Source organism: Rattus rattus, chromosome 6, assembly GCF_011064425.1.
Source record: "Rattus rattus isolate New Zealand chromosome 6, Rrattus_CSIRO_v1, whole genome shotgun sequence".
Lineage (NCBI taxonomy): Eukaryota > Metazoa > Chordata > Mammalia > Rodentia > Muridae > Rattus > Rattus rattus.
In genome coordinates this window covers 64,433,826-64,458,090 of record NC_046159.1, presented here as the reverse complement: position 1 = coordinate 64,458,090, position 24,265 = coordinate 64,433,826, and the positions used below count along the sequence as shown (strand labels likewise).

General features: G+C 45.1%; 1 pseudogene; it reads right to left on the bottom strand.

Annotated features, from left to right (window-relative positions):
- Positions 1 to 3,580: 3,580 nt before the first annotated feature.
- Positions 3,581 to 10,904, bottom strand: LOC116904328 (annotated as a pseudogene).
- Between the last annotated feature and the right edge of the window lie 13,361 nt (positions 10,905 to 24,265).

Below are 24,265 nucleotides of genomic sequence, written 5' to 3'. Positions count from 1 at the left end.
ATACCAAGCCATGCCCTGTGTCAAGTAGGGACCAAGGGATGCAGAGAGGCTGACTGCAGGGGCTGTTTGATATGCTAATAGGTACCTCAATTAGCCATTGTCCCCAGGTTTGAGACCTAATATTTTAGCGTGCCAGGTGAGTTCGATTAACAAGCGTAAGAATATCTGACTTCTTCTTGCAAACAGTTCTTTAAGTTAGATGATCCTGTTGATGCACAAGAGATTCTATTATTAGCAATAAGGTCAAAAAAAAAAAACTGGTTATCATGATGTCCCTGAGTCTATGCCAGAATAGGATGCTGAGGTTTCTTCATGTAGGGAGGCGATGGATCCTGGGGAAATCCTAGGATGTTTTCTGTGAATTCTAGAACAGAAATCTTGGCAGAAAAGCAGAAGGATCCGCCCGACTAAAAAGCATAAAAAAGGTAAAAGCTTCTGGAAAGAATCACTAGTCGCCTGAGAGGATCTCGTTAGTTCATCAGCTGCTTAGCAGCACGCATATCATCAATCACTCATTCAATGCATGAGCAGAGAGAATGACACTTTTGCCAGGGCACTAGAGTTCAGGACAGGAATCAGACTATCTATGTCTTTAAATAATGATGAAGAGAGATGGGTGGTGTAGAGGGAAAGTGACAGGGTATCTTAGACCCTAGAGGACACCCTGGTGGCATGGGGCTCTGCGTGTGCTTTGAAACAATGACGCACATCAGCGCTGTCAGGGGTAGGTGAGGAAGGAATCCAGGTGGAATTAGGTCCTATGGAGGGAAGGGATAGAAGGACACATATGTGGGGAGCTTTACGGAGACATCAGGGTGGGAACCATGACCAACCGAGAGTGACTTCACAAAGTAGCATTTGCAGTAGAACCGTAAAGAGATTTTATTAGAGGAGGGTACATACTAGGAACGCATGTGGACTCAGAATCTGCTGCATACGTCTGAAAATCTACCAACAGTATGAGTAATAACTTGTAGCTGTAGCGGAGTCCTCTGCTTGACCTGCGCAGGCAGCTGTGCCTTGAGAACTCCTCTCAGAACTCAATAGCTTGGTGTCTCTTCTCCCAGCATTTGTTTTCTGATTTGATAACTACAGAATAGAGGTGTTCTGAGTGTTGTTAACTTGGCACAAATAAGTCACTTTGGAAAGAGGAACTCAACTGAGAATTGTCTTCATAATTGGCCTGTAAGAACAGACTGCGATACATTTTCTTTGATTGATTATTGATGGAGTAAACTCAGGCCCTGTGGTATGGTGTCGATCTACGGTATATCTTCATTGCATAAGAAACAGGCTGAAACAAGCCATGAGGTAAACAATAAGTCATGTTCTTCCTGGCCTCTGCTCCCACGTTCCTATCCTGAGTTCTTTCCTTGAGTTCCTGCCCCAACACTGTCATGATTGGTTGACTGTGATTGGGACATGTGAATGATATAAGCCCTCTCCCCTTCTTAAGATGCTTTGTTCATGGTGTTTGCCACCTCCATGAAAAGCAAGTCATGATTAGAATCTGGGAATGATTGCAATTTTCCATTTTCAGATGATAAAAATATGTTTACCCAGGTCTCCTGAGCTTGCCTGGCCTGGAGGACTATCTCCTTCTGAAGAGATTCCTATATAACAATCGTGCTCAAGGCCAGGAGGCAGGGGCCTAGTGGACCCAGATAGTAGCAGGTTGTTCAGCTGAATTCACAGCAAACGAACAGTTGGTTCTAGCAAGGTGTGAACCACCATCAGTAGCTCCTGCAAGAGCCTTGTGATTCCAGTAAGAAGGTTTCCATGTTAGTGGAAAGCAAAGGAAATGAGAATCTTAATCAAGGGACTAAACATAAATCACTTATGCCTTTGAAAAAAGTCACCGTGGTCAGAACAATCACTGCTCTTGATGCAGAGAGCTCAATTGGGGCTTATGGAATGTGGACATGGAAGTTGAAGTTGGGGAGGGATGGTGTGCTTAGAACTGAACAGGTTGAGGTTCTCACAAAATGAAGTCCGCCCCTCAGAAGCGATTCTGTGTAGGGGCTGGGGAGGAACATTCAGGGAGGAGCCTCTGTGTGGGTGGAGCTGTACTCATGGTGCTGCAAGAAAGGCAGTCACTTTGGGAATGGAGACCTAAAGGGGCCGATTGGATGTTAATCTAACTTTCTGTTTTGTATTTGCAAAATGCAATTAACTAATAATCACATCTTGGATCAACAGAGCAATCTGTCCTAAAGAACAGAGATTTTGGGATATATAAGCATGTAATTTATTTTGCCAATGACATTTTATTTGTGATGATCATTCTTAGAATATGCTGTCTGATGTGTGTGTGTGTGTGTGTGTGTGTGTGTGTGTGTGTGTGGGTCTGTCTGTCTGTTTCTGTGCATACATGTGTTTGTGGATGGATGTGCAAGGATATCAAATCTTCCTCCTCCCTGCCTTGAACTTTTAAAGCAGGTCTCACTAAACTTGGAGCTCTGCAAGTTAGCTATGCTGTCAGCCAATGAGATCCGAGGGATCTTGTCTGTCTGTCCCTCAACCCAACACTGTAGTTACAGGTGGTGCCACCATGTGACAGTCTGTGCATGCTGGGATGTGAACCATTAGCCACATGTATGTGCAAACTTTCTATACACAATACCCACTAGACACCTCTCAGCCCCACGTTTAAATTTATGTTTCTGTAAAGCAGAACAGAACCAGAGGTTGCTGAGGTCCTGCCCCCAAAGCCATGGGTTTCCTGCCCAGCTATATGTTCTCTTTAGATGTTTTTCTTTTTCCTCTTGCAGCTGTTTCACGATTTTCAAAAACAATTTGACTATGGAGCCTTTGTAAATCATTCAAGCTTTCTTGAAAGCACATTCTCAACACCAAGTATTTAACTTTACAGTGTACATAAAAGAACAGGTAAGGGTGGAAAAAGACAAATATTATTTCTTCGATGTACAGTTCACAGTACTTAATAGGGACAGAAATTTCATGGAACTAACACAAAGCCAAGTGTGGAGTCTAAAGAGATGATGGAGTCTGTTGTTTGTAGCTGTAATCAAGAACTATATTAACAAATGCTTAAAAATTTTATCTACCTATCACTCCCTCTGTTGTGTGTGTGTGTGTGTGTGTGTGTGTGTGTGTGTGTGTGTGTGTGTGTGTGCATGTACCATACTGTACTTTACAGAAGGCCAGACTCTCAAGCTGGTTCCTTCTACAGTCTTGTGGAATTTTGGGTGTGTATCTAAGCAGAACCTGCTACCCAAAATAATTTCTATAATACGTCTTATGACTACAAATTTAGCATTACTAAGTTCAAATTTTTGTTTGCAGTATCAGTCTTTGAAACAAGCTAACTTCAGAACTATTAGAATTAGTTGGGACCTCTTGTTTCTTCTGTACGGCTAAAAGCCCACTTTAAAATGGTGCCTGTGTTAAAATGTGCAGAGCTCTTGAGTGTCTCAAGAACAAACCTGTGATCAGAAAACCCTGGCCTTTCATTGTTTCCATGGGTTTATTTGGTTCTTTATTTATTTATCTGTGGATGTGTGCACAGAGTCACAGTTTGTACATAGACTCAAAAGCAAGTTGAAATTGGTTCTGTCCATCATGGGTCTGGGGATGGAACAGGGTTGTCGGAAGCAGCAGCAGTCACCACTTTCCCGCTCAGCCAGCTGGCTGGCAGCCTGACGTTACAAACCCCAATCAAGCACACAGGCTGCCTGAGAGATGAAACATGGTTTCGTCAGCCTTGTGTCAGCTCAGCATACATTGGCAGCCAGAGTCCTTGTTGAGCAACAGCCTTGGGCAGCCTGTCATAGCTGGTGTGTTCACAGCAGGAAGCTAGTTCACGATCTCTAAACTCCCAGCTCCTCATCCTAATCCTTGTTCCTCTTCTGATTAGAAGAATCATGAGGCTGGGAGATGACCCAACAAGCATGAAGCCAGGCCAATCCCAATGCCACTGTAAGTCAGAACCAGTGCACATATCATCCCAGCACTTGGGAAGGCGGATGGAAAATCCTGAAAGAGTTTGCTGTCAGTCGGTCTAGCCAACAGTGATGAGTTCCAGGTCCAGTGAGATCCTGTCTGAAACATTAACACTACACACTACAACACACATGCACATACTGCCTTTACACACACACACACACACACACAGCATGCACTGCAAGCACACAATGAACACACATGGATACACATTCACATGGACACACAGTCACATACCTGGACACACACACACACACACACACACACACACACGCACGCACAGGAGATTGTGCTTGTGTTGCTATGATAAGCAAATGCTTATTCAATGGGACCTTTTACCTGCTATCCACTGATTTACATGACAGTAGAGATGGTTCTCCAGAGTGAGACCCGAACAGAGGCCCTGCACGCTACCAAACCAAGCTCTACCGATGACTAAATCTCAACAGAAAGGTTTTGTTCATTCGCTTACGTCTTACCTTCCTTCTGCCTTCCATCTTGTTCCCTGACAGAGGCATCTGAGAAAGGATGGCACCCCATCACTTCAAATGACAACCATGAGTGGCATCCTGCTTTCTTCTAATGCTACCCAGTGAGTCACCATTTGTGCAATCATCTCTCACCCATGTAATGTGCCCTTCTCCACTGCTCCTGCAGTTCCAGGGGCTCCTGCTGTCTCCTGCTCCCACAGGTTCTACTCCACTGTGTGAGCTTCACCCATCCTGAGCAGTGCTTCTGCAGATAGCTTTGTGTGTGTTTGTTTAGCTCCCAGCCCTTGCTCATTTCCAAGCTTTTGCTTGCTCGACAATTCAGGCGCTTTCTGTGCTCTCAAATCTGCACATCTTACTGCCTTTGTACTGCGTGCGTCTCCTCAGTCCTAGTGGAGACATGCTGGCAGAACCTTACTTTCCCTTGGAGCCTCACATGTCATTTTTCTCCAAATAACTGCCTGGGTGCTCTGCTCATCCACCTTTTCCTTGGTATCACTTCCTGAACTTGTCGATCTGCCTTTCTTGGATGGAGTGTATCTATTGGAGAACCTGTTTCCCTTGGTTGTTGTGCATTTTGCTGGCACTACTAATCATCTGCATAGCTGCACAGGCAGTGATGGGAAGGTAATCAAGCAGTTGCTCACGTCTAACATGTGGACCAGAAAGGGAACGCGTGCTCAGCTACGCTTTCTTGTCCCTCTTTTGATTCAGGCGGACCCCAGCCCTTGAACTGCCTCCCATCCAGCATGGATCTGTCACTCTCCAGCCAACCTGACGCACTCAGGGACTCTCCCAGGTGTGCCCTCTGCTGACACAGGCATTCGCAGTCCTCCCAGGTCCAGCAGGGAGAGGTCAACCACTCTAGGCTTACTAGCTCGGTCATCCGTACCACTGTCCCATTCATGTGCTATCTTAACCAACTCTGCATCAGAAAGAAATGAAAAGGTTTTATAATTAATGTGTAAATAACGTAAAACTTATAAACTTGCACCTTCTGTAGTGTGAATGAAAATAAGCATAGGTCCATGGGGAGTGGCACTATTAGAAGGTGTGGCCTATGTGAGAGGAAGGTGTGTCACTGGGGTTGGGCTTTGGGGTTTTCAGTAGCTCCAGCCAGGCGAGTGCACTGTTGCTCTTCCTGCTGCCTCGATCCAGATGCCAAACTCTTCTCCTCTTCAGCATGTCTTGCCTGCACAGCCATGATGATAAAAGAACTAAACCTCTGGAAACTGTAAAGCCAGCCCCAATTAAATGCTTTCCTTTATAAGAGTTGCATGGTCATGGTGTCTCCTCACAGCAATAGAAACTCTCACACCCAGACACAGCTCACTTGGAGTGGCTGCATCCTCTTATATCTGAATGCTGAAGCTGCCCCTCTGAATCAGACATAGTCCCAAAGCTGGCTCTACATAGAATAAATCTCAATTAAGAAGAATAAGCTTTTGGAGGATGTGATATTCTCATCATAAGGGAGAAGTGCTCAGCCTTAGTATTAGAAAAATCAAATTAAAGCTACAATGAACTTTATCTTACATAGTCCAAATGGTTTTAATCAAAGTAGTGAAGGCAGCAGAGTGGGAAGTCTAGGAAGAGAAGGGAATGGATTGTATCGATAAAAAGTATTGGGTAGGAGTGCACATCAGGAAAGCCAGTATGGAAGACGGCATAAACCCCTCAGGATAAAGGCAGAATTTTCCATGAGTTCTGTATTCCCATATGGGTGTATATAAAATAGACTATGTGTCGTCAATGTATTTGCATATCGCCCGAACAACAATTGTGGCCACATCCATGTTTTTTACACACTTATACAAAATAAATAAAAATACAACAAACATTTTCAAATGTTTTCTTAGCAATGTGTAAGCGTGTTTGTGCACTTGTTAGTACTGCCCTCACCCTGGAGGCCAAAAGGAACTAAGATCCCTCAAAGATACAGATCAGGCATCTGTGGAGGCTGCTGGGCATGGGAGGCTGAAACTCCCTGACTGATGAGCCTTCTTTTCAAGCTATAAAATTAAAAAATTCTTCTATGTTTGTGTTTCAGCACAAAAAAGACATGTGAATATGAATTGATGGGTATGTTACATTGATTTGATCATCCTGTCAGAAATTTTTTATTTATATGTACTTCTGTAAATTTGTATGTTATACATATGTAGAAATGTAAATAAACCACATACATTTTGCATATAATATATAAATAAAAGAATTTCTATATATATAAGTTTTATATATATATATATATATATATATATATATATATATATGGAAGAGGAGAGAGAAAGAATCAGTATATAGACAAGCTGGGACCTAGATTTGTTACTGTACCTGTAGATTAGGCTGGCCTCAAACTCCTGAAAATCTGCCTGCCTCTATATCTTGGATGCTCAGATTAAAATCATGCCACTGTACCTGGCAATAATTTTAAAAGAAAGAGAGAATAAAATCACTATCAAGCCTCCTTCCCCCCTCTCTATCTTGGAAGGTTCACAGCAGCTAACGGGAACCTTTTCCTGGTGCTCCCAGGGAAACCCTGCATGGTCTGCCGCACTGTGTATACAAGAAATGTCCTTAAAAATTTTTCATTTAATGGGCACTCTCAGCCTTGTGAGGTAAATGTGGAGATCTTCTGGAGAGGTAGTTAGGACTTCACACATGGGGATTGGAATGTGTATTTTAGTGCTTGGTGTGGATGCCAAGGTGACATTTTTGTACAGAGGGCTTCCCCCAAGACTGAATAACCTTGGGAGTTAGAAATCCATCTTCTTGGTCTGCCCAAATTAGGCCCAAGGAGATCTACATCTGGGTTCCTCTGGGGTCTCAGTAGCTGAAGCCAGCCTTTCACTCTTCCGTAGAAGGAAGGTTCCTCATACTCAAGTGTGAGTACAGCATTGAACAAGGGCTTTTATTTTGAAAGGGACTTAAAAACGTTTGTTTTTGTGGTGCTGTGGAGTGAACAGGGCCTTATGCATGCTGGATGAGCACATTACCCCCAGCTACCCCTCGTCAAGAAAGATTTCTTAGCAGTGGCCATGGTGCTGGTACTGGTACAGACTAGAGAGAGGCATGCAAAAAGTGCTTCCTATGTATAACATCCAAGTTGTTTCCATTTTCTGATGGCTCTAACACCCATAACTCTCCTCTGAGATCAAACTCCCTCTTCGTCCTCCTGGCATATGCACCACGATTAAAAAAGAAATGCACCTAAAAAGAGATTTTAAATTAACATTTCTGCTTTAAGAATAGTGTTTTGTCAACTGGTCAGTGTGATGCATGCCTTTAATTCCAGCACTTGGGAGGCAGAGGCAGGAGGATCTCTCTGTGAGTTCAAGGCCAGGCTGGCCTACAGTGGAGCTTCAGGACAGAGCTACATAGTGAGACATTCTCCCTCACCAACCCCCCACCCCGCCCAAAGACATTTGTCTTTTTGTACTTTTTATGTCTTGACAGAATTGTTTTGTGTGTGAAACCTCCATACATGTTTCGGTGTAGAACAGTTTACAACCCTCAAGATGACTTCCTGTATCCCTTCATAGTTGCAGTTACACCCTTGGCCTCTAGCCAAGTCCTCCCTCTCCTCCTTCACTATTTTGTTTTTTTAAATGATACATATAAACCATCTGAGTGTGTGACCTTTTGGTCCTGCTGTCTCTCTATCAGACAGTGTCTTTGAAATAAACTTGAATCTGCCTGTGTGTCAGCAGTGTCTTCTTTCTAGCTGTGTAGTATTATTCCACTGGATAGATATGCTACAACCTGTTGATTCACTCAGAGAAGGGCTAGAGAGTTCAATACTTCTATAGGTTGTCAGGGATTACAATACTGTTGGCCAGTGATGATCATGGTTGCTGAGTCCAGGAGATTCTTGGCAGAGCACTTTACAGAGGAGACCAGCAGGGGTTCGACAGATAGCTCTCTGGAGAGTGACTAAAGTCTGTGGGGATGAAGTGTGGGGATTGGTCCGTCTTGGGAATGTAGATACCATGGCTGAACATAGTGAGTTGAGTCAAACACAAGTAATGATGGATGAATCAGGAGGGACCAAGGGTGGAGACTATCTGGGAAGCTGCGTTTCATCGAACTTCTAGCACCCTGGATGGGCATCCTGCCCTTCACTCCTCCAGTCTTCAAGAGCTGGAGCTGCAAACTGAGGCCCAGGTGGAAGCAATGAGTGCTCCTTCGTGTCTGAGTGGTGGCTAACAAAGGGTTTAACCCTGATTGCCATGAGCATGGAGCTCCCTCAGCCCAGTGACTGCCTTCCGTTTCCTGTGCAGAGCTCGCTCCAAGGAAGATCCTGAGCTTGCCACCCAGTCCCTAAAACTGGTTTGAGCATTTGCTTTCACAGGTCATGTGCTGAATCTCTCTTATGTCTTTCTGCAAAGCCAGCTAATGTCTCACTAGATATGTCATCTATCTTCCTGTCTGAGTCATTTTCTGATCAACAATACGCGCCTTCCTAAACCAGTCCTTTCTAGTCATTGCACTGCGGCAAGCCAGGCTTCCCCAGTCCCTTCTGTCACTCACATCAATCTGCGCATCAAGCAGCTTTCTCTGCTGGAAACTCCTAAAGCCAAGCAAACCAGGGAGAAGGGAAAGCATTGTGGAGCAGGCTCAAGTGCACATTGGCTTTGTTTCCAGAAAGGGGGTGCTTTGAGGGCTACCCTAGGCACAGAGTGTAGTAGGTAGGTGTAATACATGGCTTTCTATAACTGTTGAGCTGTGTTCTTGATACATAGGCTAACTATAGAAGTCTGTTGCAAAGAAGAATCTCTATTTGAAAAATAAAACAGAACTCTGCCAGCAGTATTTCCTTAGAGATGGTGCTTTACTGTGTGTGGCAGCGGTCTCACTGTCGGCAGGGGATGTTTGACTTTTACTTCAGAATACCCAATTCTGGACGGTTTTATATTACTCCAGGATCTACTATAAACATGGATATAAGCGTGCGTGCGTGTGTGCGTGTGTGTGTATGCATGTGTGTGTGTGTGTGTGTGTGTGTGTATCTCCTGATGTGTGTCTCTAAGCATGCATGTTCTTATATATTTCTATATTATTATTCCATGGACTTTTTTATTTATTAGTTTTTGTTATTTGTTGCTTTCTAGTAGGTACATTTGTTGATCCTTGGCAATTTCAAAGCGTAACCACCTAGGACATTTAGTAGTGATGGCTCATTGTCACCTCCTGTCTTTTCATAAGGTGGGTCACGCACTTTGTAGATATGAGAGCAAGACCGACTCCAGGAGAGTACAGGCTCTGTCTGGCTCTCACACCTCTTAGGAGGCAAAGACTTTGAGCCACTTTGATAGAAACTCACAAGTGGATTTCCTGTAGAGAATTCTCCCAGGCTGTTTCACGCTTCTTTACTAAAGAGTGCAAATTAAGTTTCTCCCCATTTTAGAGTTCTCAAAATGGGTAACAGAAAGGCTTTCAGTTCAGAAAGCTACAGAAGGTGTTTATCATTTCGCATGGAGCCCCCACTGACACTACCTTACACTGATCACAGACCCTGCAAGTCCAGGGTTATGACGCCATTTGTTTCAAGAAAGCCAGTCAGCAGGACGCTGTGATGGATGGAGGGCAGAATACTGGCGAAGGCCTAGAGTAAAGAATCCCGAGAAAGTTACGGTGCCATTTCTATTTAATGAGCCAGTAGTATAGTGAGCAACCTACAGGACTTCGGCTGTGACCACAACACAACCTTTCTGGAACTGCTACAAGGACCTGACAATAGTTGTTCTCCTCAGGTACGTGGGTGATGGGTGAGCAGTTGCAATTCCAATTAAATAGCTCAAGACCGGGCATTATAATGGAGGTATTTTTTTCTTTTTTTTTACCAGACAGGGCTGCTGGTGAAGACTCCTTTAAGGGAAAGAATCATTGGCTTCCTGCAAGGGAGTTGGAAGGACCATTCATGCTCTCTCCATTCTTCCAATCAACTGCTGCTGTCAGCTGGAAGAGTCTACCCTCTGAGCCTCTCTCATTAAGTCCTTGCTCTGGCGGCTGGCTGAAGATGAGCAACGTTTCTTCATCGGGGCCAAAAAATGAACACCACCGGGCCGTCTGACGTGCCTTTAGCGTAGATTCTCTGTTAAGTTAACATGCCTGAAGAGTTGCAAGATCCCTGTCCTTATCATCGATGATGGGAAATGGTAACTTTTCTGTGGGTGCTGCACCGTTGTAAGCATTGGTGTCCTTGCTCTGGGTAAGATAGTCCTCAGCGCTGTCTACTGAAAGAGCAATCAACTTAACAGTCCTCTTGGCAAACTCTGGCACCAGCTTTGCAGCTCTGCCAAGTTCTGTGGCGCACACTGGGGTAAAGTCCTGTGGGTGAGAAAAGAGAATGCACCATGAATCTCCCAGGAAATCATGGGAGCGGATGCGGCGGATGGTAGCATTGGCCTCAAAGTTGGGGCCTTTGTCCCCGATAAGCAGCCCTCTGGGCATGGCGGCAGTGGTGATGCTGGGAACGAGGAGGCGCAGCCGCAGCAGTGAGCCTTGTTATTAGTTTTTAATTGGATTTTTTTTTTTTTTTTGAGATAGGATCTCACGATGTAGCCCTGAGTTGTCTGAACTTTACTATGTAGACCAGGCTGGCCTCAAATTAACATCTACCTGCCTCTGTCTCCCAGATGCTGAAATTAAAGACACCCCTCTTGGCCAGTCTAATTGCTTTCATTGTTGCCGATGTGTGTGTGTGTGTGTGTGTGTGTGTGTGTGTGTGTGTGTGTTTTTTTGTTTGTGTGTGTGTGTGTGTGTGTGTGTGTTGTGTGTGTGTGTGTGTGTGTGTGTGTGTGTGTGTGTGTGTGTGTGTGTGTGTGTGTGTGTGTGTGTGTGTGTGTGTGTGTGTGTGTGTGTCTGTGTGTGTGTGTGTGTGTGTGTGTGTGTGTGTGTGTATGTGTGTGTCTGTGTGTGTGTATGTGTGTGTGTGTCTCTGTGTGTGTGTGTGTTGGGGGTACATATGCACATGTATGTATATATGTGAATGTGTATGTAGAGATCTAAGGACAACCTCAGGCGCCATCTTTTTTACAAGCTCATACACAGATTCTGTGGCTTAAATCTGTACATAATGCATTCTGCTTGCTCTCTCCCTCACCGTTCTCTCACCTCAGCCCCACCCACTTCTATCAACACTGCTGGGACAGGGTCTCTGTTCTAGACACACAACCTTAAACTTTTACTTACTGACTTATTCCCTTGTCCTTCCACAGGACTTTGGTTTTAAAATATTGGATTAATTATGATTGCAGGCCTGGCTGTTTTTAGCTAAAAATTATGCTTTGTCACATGCCTGGTCCTTCAGTCCCAACACTGAACCCTGTCACCTAATTTTACCTCTTCCAGTCCATGTCATGTTTCTGCCCACCTTCCAGATTGTTTATTTTTGCTGAGCATAATGTGCCTGAGAGGTTAATGAAAGACATCTGGGATGGGGTCTTGAGTGCTGCTTTCTGAGAGTCTGCTGCTAGATTGTGGGATATCCCCAGCCTGTGGCTTTTGAGACCAAGGGGTAATTCAGTCAAGCCTCCTTCAGCGCAGAGTTCCTGAATTCATCCTCTACATTTACTTAAAATGGGGTGCTGGGCCTGTAACTTTACTTTTCTGGGGCAGGTGAAAGGCAGAATCACACTTTGACGCTAGTCCAACCCCAGTGAGTGAGCCCCACATGGTAGAGAGACAGGACTCAAGAAATGCTGCTTGAAGCAGAAGGGAAGATACTTGAGATTCCTTCCCTCTGGCTCTGCATTGTGCACACAGGGACAAGTGTGCCCCATGATTAGGCCACCGTACAGCTTACTAAGCATACACTGTGAGGAATAGACACACATTGATGAATACACAGGTAGACAGAGATGGGCACAGATCCATACAGACAGAGAGAACGCATAAGGAACCAGTAATAATTTTAAAAAGAAATCTATGATTTCTTTCAGTGCCTCAAAGGACAAGACCCAGCACCTATTGAGTGCAGTGGTACTGGCTGAACACAAGGGAATTTGCAGCTTTCTTGTTGCCTTCTTCGTCCACTGATTCAACATTTTTCCATACCTGATACTGCAAGTAATAGAACTCACTTCCTAGAGACTACGAAATACAGCTGCCTTTACACACACATACACCACACACACACCACACATACACACACACACACACACACACACACACACACACACCACACACACACACACACACACACACACACACACACACACACACATACACACCACACACACACACACATACACACACACACACACACACACACACACACACACACACACACACACACACACACACACACACACACATACACACACACACACACACACACACACACACACACACACACACACACACACACACACACACACACACACACACACACACACACACACACACACACACACACACACACACACACACACACACACACACACACACACACACACACACACACACACACACACACACACACACACACACACACACACACACATACACACACACACCACACACCACACACATACACACACACACCACACACACACACCACACACACCCACACACACACACACACGTTATGATAAGCAAGTGAAAACAATAACAATGACAGTCACAGGACAGCAAAAGAGAACCCCCCACAGAGGACCCCAAGCAGCTCAAATCAGAAAATAACATCAAAGGGGCTGGGGGTGGGAGAACTGCCCAGCAGCACAGATTCTGTGGCTTAAATCTGTCACTTGGGGATGAGAGATGTTTCCAGAGCAGCCTTAGCACCTGCTCATCAGCCGCTTGCAGGGAAATGGGAGGCTGAAGCTCTGAAGGACCAGAGTCACACTGTAAGCTCTGTCATTACAGTGAGTGTTGTGAGACCCGGCTTGTGAAAGCTCACGGCTCCCTGGTGGGAGTAAAATAACTCCCAGGTAGAGCCCCTTACCCTGCATCAATGCATGGCCCTCGGTAGCACTCGGAATGTTTCTGTAGCAGCACTCACCATAGTCTACATTATTTCAACCAATCCCAGTTCTTGTACTCGAAGGCAAATTAGCTCCACCCCGAAGTGTCCCAGCCCAGGCTCCCACCCCGACAGTTCCAACAATTTCTAGTAAAAACAATGGTTTGTAGTTGAGCAACTTTACTTAGCCTTTTCTCTCTCAAGGCAGGATCTCTTTTGTATTGTGACTCACGTGTGTGAGAGGGGGGCTGGAAGCACACATGTCTAAGTGCATGCAAGCCAGGGTGTGGTTCCTCAGACACTGCCCATCACGTTTTTGAGACTGGGTCTCTCTCGCTGGTCTGAAACTAATCAACCAAGTAGATTAGGTTGGCTGGCTATGAAGTTCGAGGGATCCTCCTGTTCCTCCCCAATGCTGGGGTAGCAGGGCCTTTTCACATAGGTTTTGGGGCCCATCAGAGCTCAGAGTCTCACGTTGGCAAGGCAATTAGACACATCTACTCAGCCTAGTACCATCATTGTGCTTGTTTGTTTAAGTACCTGAGGAATCCCTTGCTGACTGAACACGGGGAGCTCTCATTCTAGTTATATCCTATTACTGTGGTCAAATACTCTGACCAAAAGCAACCCAAAGGAAGAAAGGGCCGATGCAGCTTATACTCCCAGTCAAGTTTGTCACTGAGACAAATTAGGAAGAAACTCAAGGCTCAGGAACTTGAAGCACTGGATTGAAACCATAGAGGCTCGCTTGCCGGCTCTTGCTCAGTTGACGTTCTTATACAATCAAGGGAATGTTGTCACCCACAGTGGGCGGGGGCCCTCCTGTGTCAATTACCAGCCAAGGCCAACCCACAAAAAGCTCACTGATTTAGTCTGACTTAGTCAATTCCTCAATGGAGGGTTTCCTCTCAGATGACTCTGTGCTATGTCAAGTTGACAATTAAAGCTAACTGGGACAGTGTCCAACAAATATTTGTTTAGTGAATAAACACAGGCGTTTATCTGCACTTGAATTAATAGCTTAGTACATTTTCTCCCTTGGTTCATTGTTCATCCTGTGGCTTCTTGATTTTTTTTCCACTTTCGTCTTTGTCCTCACATCCTTATCGCCCCCTTGTCCTGCTCACTGCAGCCGATGACTGATGCCCCCGCTCATACCGTGTGTTCTCCCTCTTCAGCTTCTGTACTCTGGTTCTTCTCTCTCCTGGGATACCCTTCTGGTCCCTTCACTTACGTACCAAATGCACTCCACTCATCCGTTGCTGCTCAGTCTAAATACTGTCTACCCTGTTGGGTTTCTGACGTCATCTCCTCAATTGATATTAATTGCTTGCCCTGCTGTAGTCCGGAGCTATTTCTATTACAGGAATCACAGCACCAAGTTGCAGTCATTTATTTTAACGGAAGTGTTGTCTGTAGCCTAGTGAATCTTAACCCAGATAGCATTACAAAACCACTCGAAAATGTGTGTATGAGTGTCCTCTCTTCCATTTGTATTGGTTACCAGGAAAAAGACCTTTCAAACGTTAAATTGATTACCAGAGGGAGCGACGGCTGTTGCTGCAGATTAGGTTATAAAAAGCATTACAGCGCTTTGAGGACATGAGCTATTAGGATCATAAATATCTGTCAAATATTCATTGCAAAGCAGGCTAAATGACTCGGGCGATTAGCATATTTGTAAGGCAGAGTAAATACATTCTGAATCACAGTCTCTCTTATTTTTATTCAGTCAAGATTATAGTTGCAATCATTCGAAGTCCTTTACTTAGGCTTCCTGGCCCTTGACTTGAAGGGTACATTTTTCTCAGCATTGTGTCCTGAACCTAGCATGATGAGGGGCTGCTGGAGGCGCTCAGTACATGCCTAGTGGCCAAACTGAATTGATTGTGTTTCTACCTGCCTCTCACAAGTCATTGTTTAACAGTAGAAAAATGGAGCTCACCACGCATAAAATGCTGGGAGGATGGGATTGCCCGAAGCTGTTCCAGTCGTGAAAGGCAGAACAGACTTTCTAATGACCACAGTAAGGCCCGTATGTAAGGCCCTTCCCTGCACAGAGGAGGAAGGTGCCTAAACTCAGTGAAGGCTGGATTTAGATGGAAATAGAATGAATGGTGCAGGGAACAGTCTGTTATGCATGTGGACCTGAGTGTTCTCACTGCCACTTGTGCTGCCTACCACAGTAGTGTCTCACGAAGTGTCAAATTGTCAACTACAGGGTACCACCATGCCTGCTGCTATTGGTCAGGTTATAGAATTTGGAGAGTATAAGCCATTAGGACCATAAACTCCAGCCAATTATTCCTTGGAAAGCAGGAGATGTGGGTTATTCACTTATTTTAACTACCAATGAAAAGGGATTTTATTGCCTTGAAATGTGTATCCCAAGTAGTCTAGCTTTCACACGTATACTTGGTTAGCTGTCAGTGCAGCACACGTGTGCACATACATGAGCGAGCATTTTTAACCTAGAGTAAGATGTGGACTCTTCTCTTTTCTGCTCCCTTCTTCCTCACAACTTTTTACACTTTCGAAGCTATTATTCAGAACCTCATTTTTTTTCTTTTTGCAAAAGCAGCCTACCTCACCTCCAATACCAACTAGTTAATTTAAATGCTTGCATGCACCAAAGACTGTCAATGAAAATTTTGGAATCTTGGATGAAACAGAAGTCAACGTGCAGTTGCAGAACAAAGAGAGAGGCTAGAGAGAGCAGACGGAGGTGGACAGGATGGAGCTAAAACTGATGGGTTGCGAGCTAAGTCAACTTCTTTCCTTTATAAATTATCCAGTCTGTGGGGTTCGGTTCTAGCAACAGAAAAATGGACTAAAACAAACACCTTATAAGGTGGTTGTAATGGTTAAATGTGACAGTGTCCTTTGCAAGATGTGTCTGGCATTCAGCAAACCACAGCAACAGAGAGTGGTAGCATTGCCAGCTATGGCCAGCATCCCACACTGGATGTGTAATGAATGTGGGCCCCCAGCTTAGACAGATAGCCAGCAATTTTCTTCTCTTTACAGCTACCTCATTCCCTTCCCCGTCTCTTTTGAGAAACAGGACTTTACGTTTCCCTGACTGTCTCGCTCTGTTCTCAGCAGTCAACAGATTCTTCCGGGTGTGAGGCGGCTGGGGAACATCACTGTCATTCAATAGAGAGCTCACTGTGCTGCCGCCCAATATCTGACAGGGGTGGGCGGCGTCCCAATCAGGAGCCATTGTCCTCCTCAACCCCATTGAAATCACACCGAACGCTTCTCCTGGGCTGATAGACTTCAGAGCCATGGGGGCGTGTGTGTTGGGGGGGACATCCAATCCCAGGCAGTGTGGAGGTTTCACATCGGTGATGGGAGCGTCTCTGTGCATGAAAGGAAGGTGCGTCTCAGAGAACTGGTCTTTGTCTCGATGCTCAGAGAGCTGTGAATAGCATGGTGATTGCATTCTCCAACTTTCAGAGAGTCAGCGAGGCAGGGGAGGAAAAGTATGAGGCAGGAGGGCACCATTCCACTGCACCTGTAGCAAACTGCTCTCCAACCGTCTACTGCTGGACTACCAGCCAGACTAGCAATCAGTGAGCTCCAGGTTCAGTGATAGACACTGCTTCAAAAGATGAGGTGACAAGATAGCCAGACGGCCAGATGACTCCGTGGGTTAATGTGCTTGCCATAAAGCCAAATGACCTGGTTCCGGCACAGAGACCCATATTGTGAGAGAATCAACTCCTTCAAGTTGTCCTCTGACGTTCCTAAGTGTATGCTTGTACACACACACACACACAGACACACACACACACACACACACACACACACGCACACACACAATAAATAATGCAATTAAAATTAGATATGTGTGTGAGACTATCTGCCATCTGTCTATCTTCCACTTACAGACTTTATTTTATATACAAAAGCATAGGGAAGAATCAAATAGAGACAAAGTGACCCCTTTACCTCCATGGGCAGGCAAGGGTCTCCTTTCAGCACAGCAGCCACAGTGAGACCTAGTGATGGTCTCTAAAGTGGCCTTCGGGATCTACCCTGGTGGCCGTGCCAAACGTGAAGTTTCAGATCATTTTTGTCAACAATGAAGTGCTTGGCAGGACCGAATTTTCTTTGGGGTTTTCGTCAGCCTCCCAAGGGGTCTCAGAAGTATATTTCAGCCTCACATGTCATCAGCTTCTCAGTCTTTCTCTTCACAGTTGACAGACTGACATGCAGGATGTTTTCGATATACTATATTCAAGGTCCTCAATCACAGAATGTATGCATGAATATATGTATACACACACATATATATCTACACACACAAAACAGGTTTGTTTCCCATGTTTCTACTATGACTAACATATACCTACTTATTTATTTGGGGTTAGTATACTTAGCAATAGGTAACAGTGTAATCTACACACACACACACACACACACACCACACACACACACACACACACACACACACACACACACACACACACACACACACACGCACACACACACACACACACACACACACACACGCACACACACACACTTCTAACCCTTCTTCTTACATTCTTTCTTGTGGTCTTCACAGTCTTGTTGGTCTTCTTCACTGGGCTTTCATGCTACCTACATTCCATTGCCTCTCTTGTCCCTGTCCCCTCCCTCTAGAGCTCTCCCTTCCCCCTCACAGTCTCCGCTGTGTTGTTACTTTCATGTCATATACACATATGTGCACACGAGCACGCTATATGCTGATTTCTTGATTCTTCACATTTGCTGGGACTTGTTAGTATTGGAGGCACATAATTAAGACAACCATGTACTTACTGGATAAAAAAGTTAAAGGGCGAGAAATCTTACCCATTTGCTTTGAATAATTGGAGAAAGTCTTATTTAGTTTTTGGTTTGAGCTCCAGGAATCATCCTAGGGAGCGTTTTTTCTTTTTTTAATCTATCTTTGAAATTTCCACACATGAGTACTGTATTTATAAATTTCTATCCTCCTCTCCCTCCTCCCTTATCACTCCATTCTTTCTCAAATTCATGACCATATATATATGTGTGTGTGTGTGTATGTGTGTGTGTATTTATATATATATATATATGTGTATGTATATTCATATATGTATTCAATATATATATATGTATGTATATATTCAGTAGTCTATATACCCTACATCCTACCAAGTCAATTTAGTGTTGCTTATACATACATGTGCTTAGACGTGAGCACTGGGGCTAACCCATCATCAGAGACTCTTCTCTGAGAAATAGTTGCTGAGTTTCCTGCAGCTCCTCAGCTGATGTGGGAACCTGTGGGAACTCACTCACATTTGCACTGATGTTGCCATTCCCGGGGCTGGTTTATACCATGTTGCTAAGATTTCAGGGCTGCAGCTTCCCTAGCAGAGCTAGAAGACACTGAATTGCAGCAGGTGTCGTGGTCCTTTAGCTCTTATCTGTCGCATCCTCTTTGATGTCCCTGAGCCATAGGGCTAGAGATTTCACTGCCAGGTCTTGTTGGGCTCACCACGGTCACTTCCTCCTTCGTTCTGGCCAGTTGTGGATTTCTGTAATGGCCTCTCCATCGGCTGCACAAAGAGGCTTCTTTGATGAGGAGCGAGAGCTACTCTTCTCTGTGGGTAGATGAGGTAAGTGCTTGGAATGCAGTTAGAAATCATGTTGGTTTGGGAGAGTGACAGGAGTAGGCTCTCTGGAGAGCATGTTTTGAAAGGTGGTGATTCACACTCCAGACACCGTGTTCCCAGCCGGTGTTTTCAAGCCTGCACATTTGCTCATGTAATTCAGACTCCTCTGTACTGTCGGGTTGCTAATTCTGTCATGAGGCATCTCTCTCAGAGAAATAATCAGTTACAGAAAATGAGTTTTGCACAAGGTGGTCACCATGACATTATTTTATAATGGTGTAAAATTTGGGAACAGCCTCATTCCAACAGTGGGGGATGGTCCAATATGATGCTCTGCTTCCATGAAAACATAGGGAATGGGGCTGGGAATATAGCTCAGTCAGTCAAGTGTGTGGTATGCAAACATGAGGGCTCAAATTTGGATTTCCAGCACATGCATGTGCGCACACGTGCGCACACATACACACACACATACACACACACAGCCAAGTGCAGTGACAGTTTCTTTCAATCCCAGGAGGATTTCTGGAGCTCACTGGCCAGTTGACTAGTTGAATCTGTCAGAGAACAATTAAAGAATATACCAAGATTTGAGCCATGCACATCAGTGTACAAATGTGTACACATGAACACACACATGCTCACACATATACTATACTGGATAATTGTACATCATTTTGACACAAGCTATAGCCATCAGAGATGATGGACCCTCAATTGAGAAAATGCTCTCCATCTGATCGGGCTGTATGAAAGCCCATAGGGTATTTTCTTAATTGGTGACTGGTACGTACACACCCAGCCCATTGTGGGTGGTACTACCCCTAGGCTGATGGTCCCAGGCTCTATAAGAAAACAGGCTGAGCAAGTCATGAGGAACAAGCCAGTAGGTAACACTCCTCCATGTCCTCTTATCAGCTCCTTACTGGTTTCTGCCCTGCCTGAGTTCCTGTCCTGGAGTCCTCCCCAACTTGCCTTTGGTAACAGTGTTTCATCATAGAATAGTAATCCTAACTAGGGGACGGACCCACACGCGCATGCGCGTGCGCGCACACACACACACACACACACACACACACACACACACACACACACACACACACACGGAATCTTCCTGATCTGTTGTTAGGGGATAAGGAAAGGCTGGCAGCTAAGCTGAGCATTCGACCTATAGCTTTCACATGGACAGAATATATAATGGGACGGAAACCACACTATAGAACTGTGTTTCCAGTTGGGATGACTTTGTCTGTGGTAGCAACAGTGTCTCTGGAGTCCTAGACAGTGTCTGGAGTAGTTTGGAGGTCAGGAGTGGAGAGGGCGGCAGCTGGTGTCCAGTGGGTAGAGGTCAGTGACTCTCCTCGTGCTGCACTTTGCAGAGAGCCTGCACAGGACAGCTAAGGCCTCAACACCCTGCATGTTGGTCCTGTGAGATGAGCAGCCCCGCTCTCCCACACAAGCCTCTCTGCGGCTTCCTCCATCCTCCGCTCAGCAACCCTCAAGGGATTCTTTATTTCTTAAATTTGGTTAAAGTTTTATTGGAAATCTTTTTTCATACAACATATTCTCATCTCTGTTTTCCCTCCCTCAACTCCTGTCAGATCCTCTCACTTCTCCACTCGCCCAAATCCATGCTCTCTCTCTCTCTCTCTCTCTCTCTCTCTCTCTCTCTCTCTCTCTCTCTCTCTCTCTTCCTCTTTCTCCTCCTTCCTTATAAAACAAACAAAAACAAACAAGAATATTAAAAAGAAGAAAAATACAAGAAACACACACAAAACCGTGAAAAAACAAAATCAGAAGCATAACATATAAATAAAAGAAAGTAAAACAAAAACTATTCCCAAAGCAAGAAATATGAGACCAAAAGTGTACAAAAATCTCATTGAATTCATTCTGTGTGGGCCATCAAATGCTGGGCATGGAACCTACCATGAACTATGGTTAGTGTATCCATGAGACTTTGTTAGATAAAACCATGTTTTTCCTGTGCAGGAGGGGTCAATTGGAGATAACGTCTTGGTTAGGGGTTGGAGATCACATCTACTTCCCTCTCTCAGCACTGGGACCCCCTCTGGCTTGAACATATGCAGGCCCAGGCATGCTGCCACAGTCTGTGAATCAGTCCTGTCGTGTCGAGACGGCACTGTTTCCTTGGTACCCTCCATTCCCTCTGGCTCTCTCCATCTTTCTGCCTCCCTCTCTTTATAACTCCCTTCAGCCCTGAAAGGAAGGGTTTGGTGAAGACACATTTAGGACTGACTTAGGACTGACTGTTACAAAATCTCTCACTCTCTGCGCATTGTCCACTGTTGGGTCTCTGTGTTAGTTGCCATATCCTGGGATCTTCTCTGAGGATGACTGAGCAAGGGGTTGATCTAGCAGAATGTCATTAGGAGTCATTTCTGTGTCACACATGGATTCCATCTCAGGGAGTGAGCCTCATGCCTATAGAGACAGTGGTTGGTGACTCCCACAACTTTGATGCCACTGTCGCACCTCTGATGCACTCTTGCAGGCAGGTCTCCATTGCAGATCATCACAGTGTTTGTAGTTGAGTTGGTGGTCACCTTGCTCCTCTGGTAGCGTATACAGAGGACCTTCCAGTACCATAAACATCAGTCAGCAAGGGTGAAACTCTACTTAGGGACCAACTCTACATCTCCACATTCAATGAGATGTGTGTTGTCTTCAGCCATAGGACTTCATCATCAGTTTGCAGGGAGTGAACAATAACCTTGGTAATTGTCAGAGCTATGTGCTGTTTTCTATGGGACCTGTTTGGCTACACTTTGATTAGATGTAACCCCTAACTGGCACTGCAGGTTTCTCTTGGTGGCAAGCAACGTTTATATGGGGCGTTATCTCACCCCTTACCGAATGTTTATTTTCAGCGATAATCATGAATGTTTTTTAAAACTAGAACAGTGCATGCTAGTGATATGAGATGTTTAACGAGTCGACCGAAACGCCGTCTCACTCGTGTGCTAAGTGCAAGGCGAAAACGCTGAGATGAGGCACTGTGTCCTGGTGTAGCGAGCAGATCCTCGCACTCCACCGCCACCCAGGCCGACTTGGCGTTCTGTAAAAGTTTATCTTCCAGTCAATAGTATCTTAGATGGATAAAATAAAGCATTAACTGGCTGGGGAACCAGAATCGGGGAAATGTGGGCTTTTTTCCTGATGGACGTTTGAGTCTTTCCTTCTCTCTCTTCCTCTTTCTTCTGCCTTTCATCTTTCTCTTCTTCCTCCTTTCTCTCTTTCTCCTTATCTTTCCCTCTTCCTCCCTTCCACTTCTTCTCTCCTCTTTTTCCTTCCTCCTATTTGTCTACGTCCTCCCCTTTCTCCATCCTCATGCCTCTGCCTCCTGTTTACCCCTCTGTGTCTCCCCTGTCCTCCTATACCCCTTCTTCTTCCTTCCTCTTTCCCTTACTCCCTCCCCTCCCCTCAATTCTCCTGCTTCTCCTTCCTTCCTCCCTTCCTTCCTTCCTCTTTCTTTCCTTTTCTCCTGCACATCATGCCTGCTTTCTGGTTTTGCCTCACTAAGCAAGATTTCTATTGTCCCTCCCTGACTTATATCATGTGCAGTAGCAGGATCTCAGGGGTTTTGTGCCCATATTTGAAAGTTCCTGTGCTGACTTGTTTCATAGCAACTCGACTTAAGGTAGAATCCATGTGGAAGAGGAAAACTTAATTTAGAAAAATTAAGTTTTGCCTTAAATTAAGTTTGCCTCATATGGATGTCTTTTGGGAAAACTTGTGGCATGTTTTCTTTTCTTTTTCTTCTTTTTTTCTTTTTGCAATTTTTTATTGGTTATTTTATTTACATTTCAAATGTTGTCCCCTTTCTTGGTGTCCTCTCCGCAAACCCCTATTCCACCCACACTCCCCCTGCTTCTGGGAGGGTGCTCCCCAACCCACCTCCCGCCTCCCTGCCCTGGCATTCTCCTACACTGGTATCAAGCCTTCACAGGGCAAAGGACCTCTCCTACCATTGATGTCCGACAAGGCCATCCTCTGCTACATATGCAGTTGGATCCATGGGTCCCTCTTTGGTTGATGGTTTAGGCCCTGGGAGCTCTGGGGGATCTGGTTGGTTGATACTGTTTTTCTTCCTGTGGGGTTATAGACCCCTTCAGCTCTTTCAGTCCTTCCCCTAACTCCTCCATTAGGGTCCCCGTGCTCAGTCTGAAGGTTGGCTGTAAACATCCTCATCTGTATTAGTAAGGCTCTGGCAGAGCCTCTCAGGAGACAGCTATGTCAGGCTCCTGTCAGAGCACTTCTTGGCTTCAACAATAGTGTCTGGGTTTGGTGTCTGCACATGGGATGGATACCCAGGTAGAGCAGTCTCTGGATGGCCTTTCCTTCAGTCTCTGCTCCACTCTTTGTCCCTGCATTTCCTTTAGAAAGAAGCAATTCTGGGTTAAAATTTTGGAGATGGGTGGGTGGGAGCGTGCCTAACCTCTGGATGTGGTCTACAGGTTCTCTCTCCCCTTTGTTGGTTATTTCAGTTAATGTCACCCCTGATAGGTTCTGGGAGCCTCTTGCTTTACTGGCATCTGGGGCTTTCTAGTGGCTACCCCCCATTCCTCAGTCCCCCATTGTTACATACCCCTGTTTAAATTCCTGACCTCTGTACATCTCCCCCCTCCAGTTTCCTCCCATACTTGATCCTGCCCCCTTTCCCCTCCCCCTCTCTTCCTCCCATGATTATGTTGTTACTCCTTCTAAGTAGGACTGAAGCATCCACATTTTGGTCTTCTTTCTTCTTGAGCTTCACATGGTCTGTGAGATTGTATAGTGTGTATTCCAAGCTTTTTCTACCTAATATACACTTATCAGTAAGTCTATACCATGTGTGTTCTTTTGTGACTGTGCTACCTCACTCAGGATGATATTTTCTAGTTCCATCCATTTTTCTGCGCATTTCTTGAAGTCATTGTTTCTGATAGCTGTGCAGTATGCCATTGTGTAGATGTACCCCATTTTCTGTATCCATTCCTCTGTTGAAGGGCATCTGGGTTCTTTCCAGCTTCTGGCTATTATAAATAAAGCTGCTACGAACATAATGGAGCATGTGTTCTTGTTATATGTTGTAGCATCTTTTGGTTATATGCCCAGGAGTGGTATAGTTAGGTCTAATTTCCAGCTTGTAATCCCACCAACAATGGAGGAGTGTTCCTATTTCTCCACATCCTCACCGGCACCTGCTGTCACCTGAG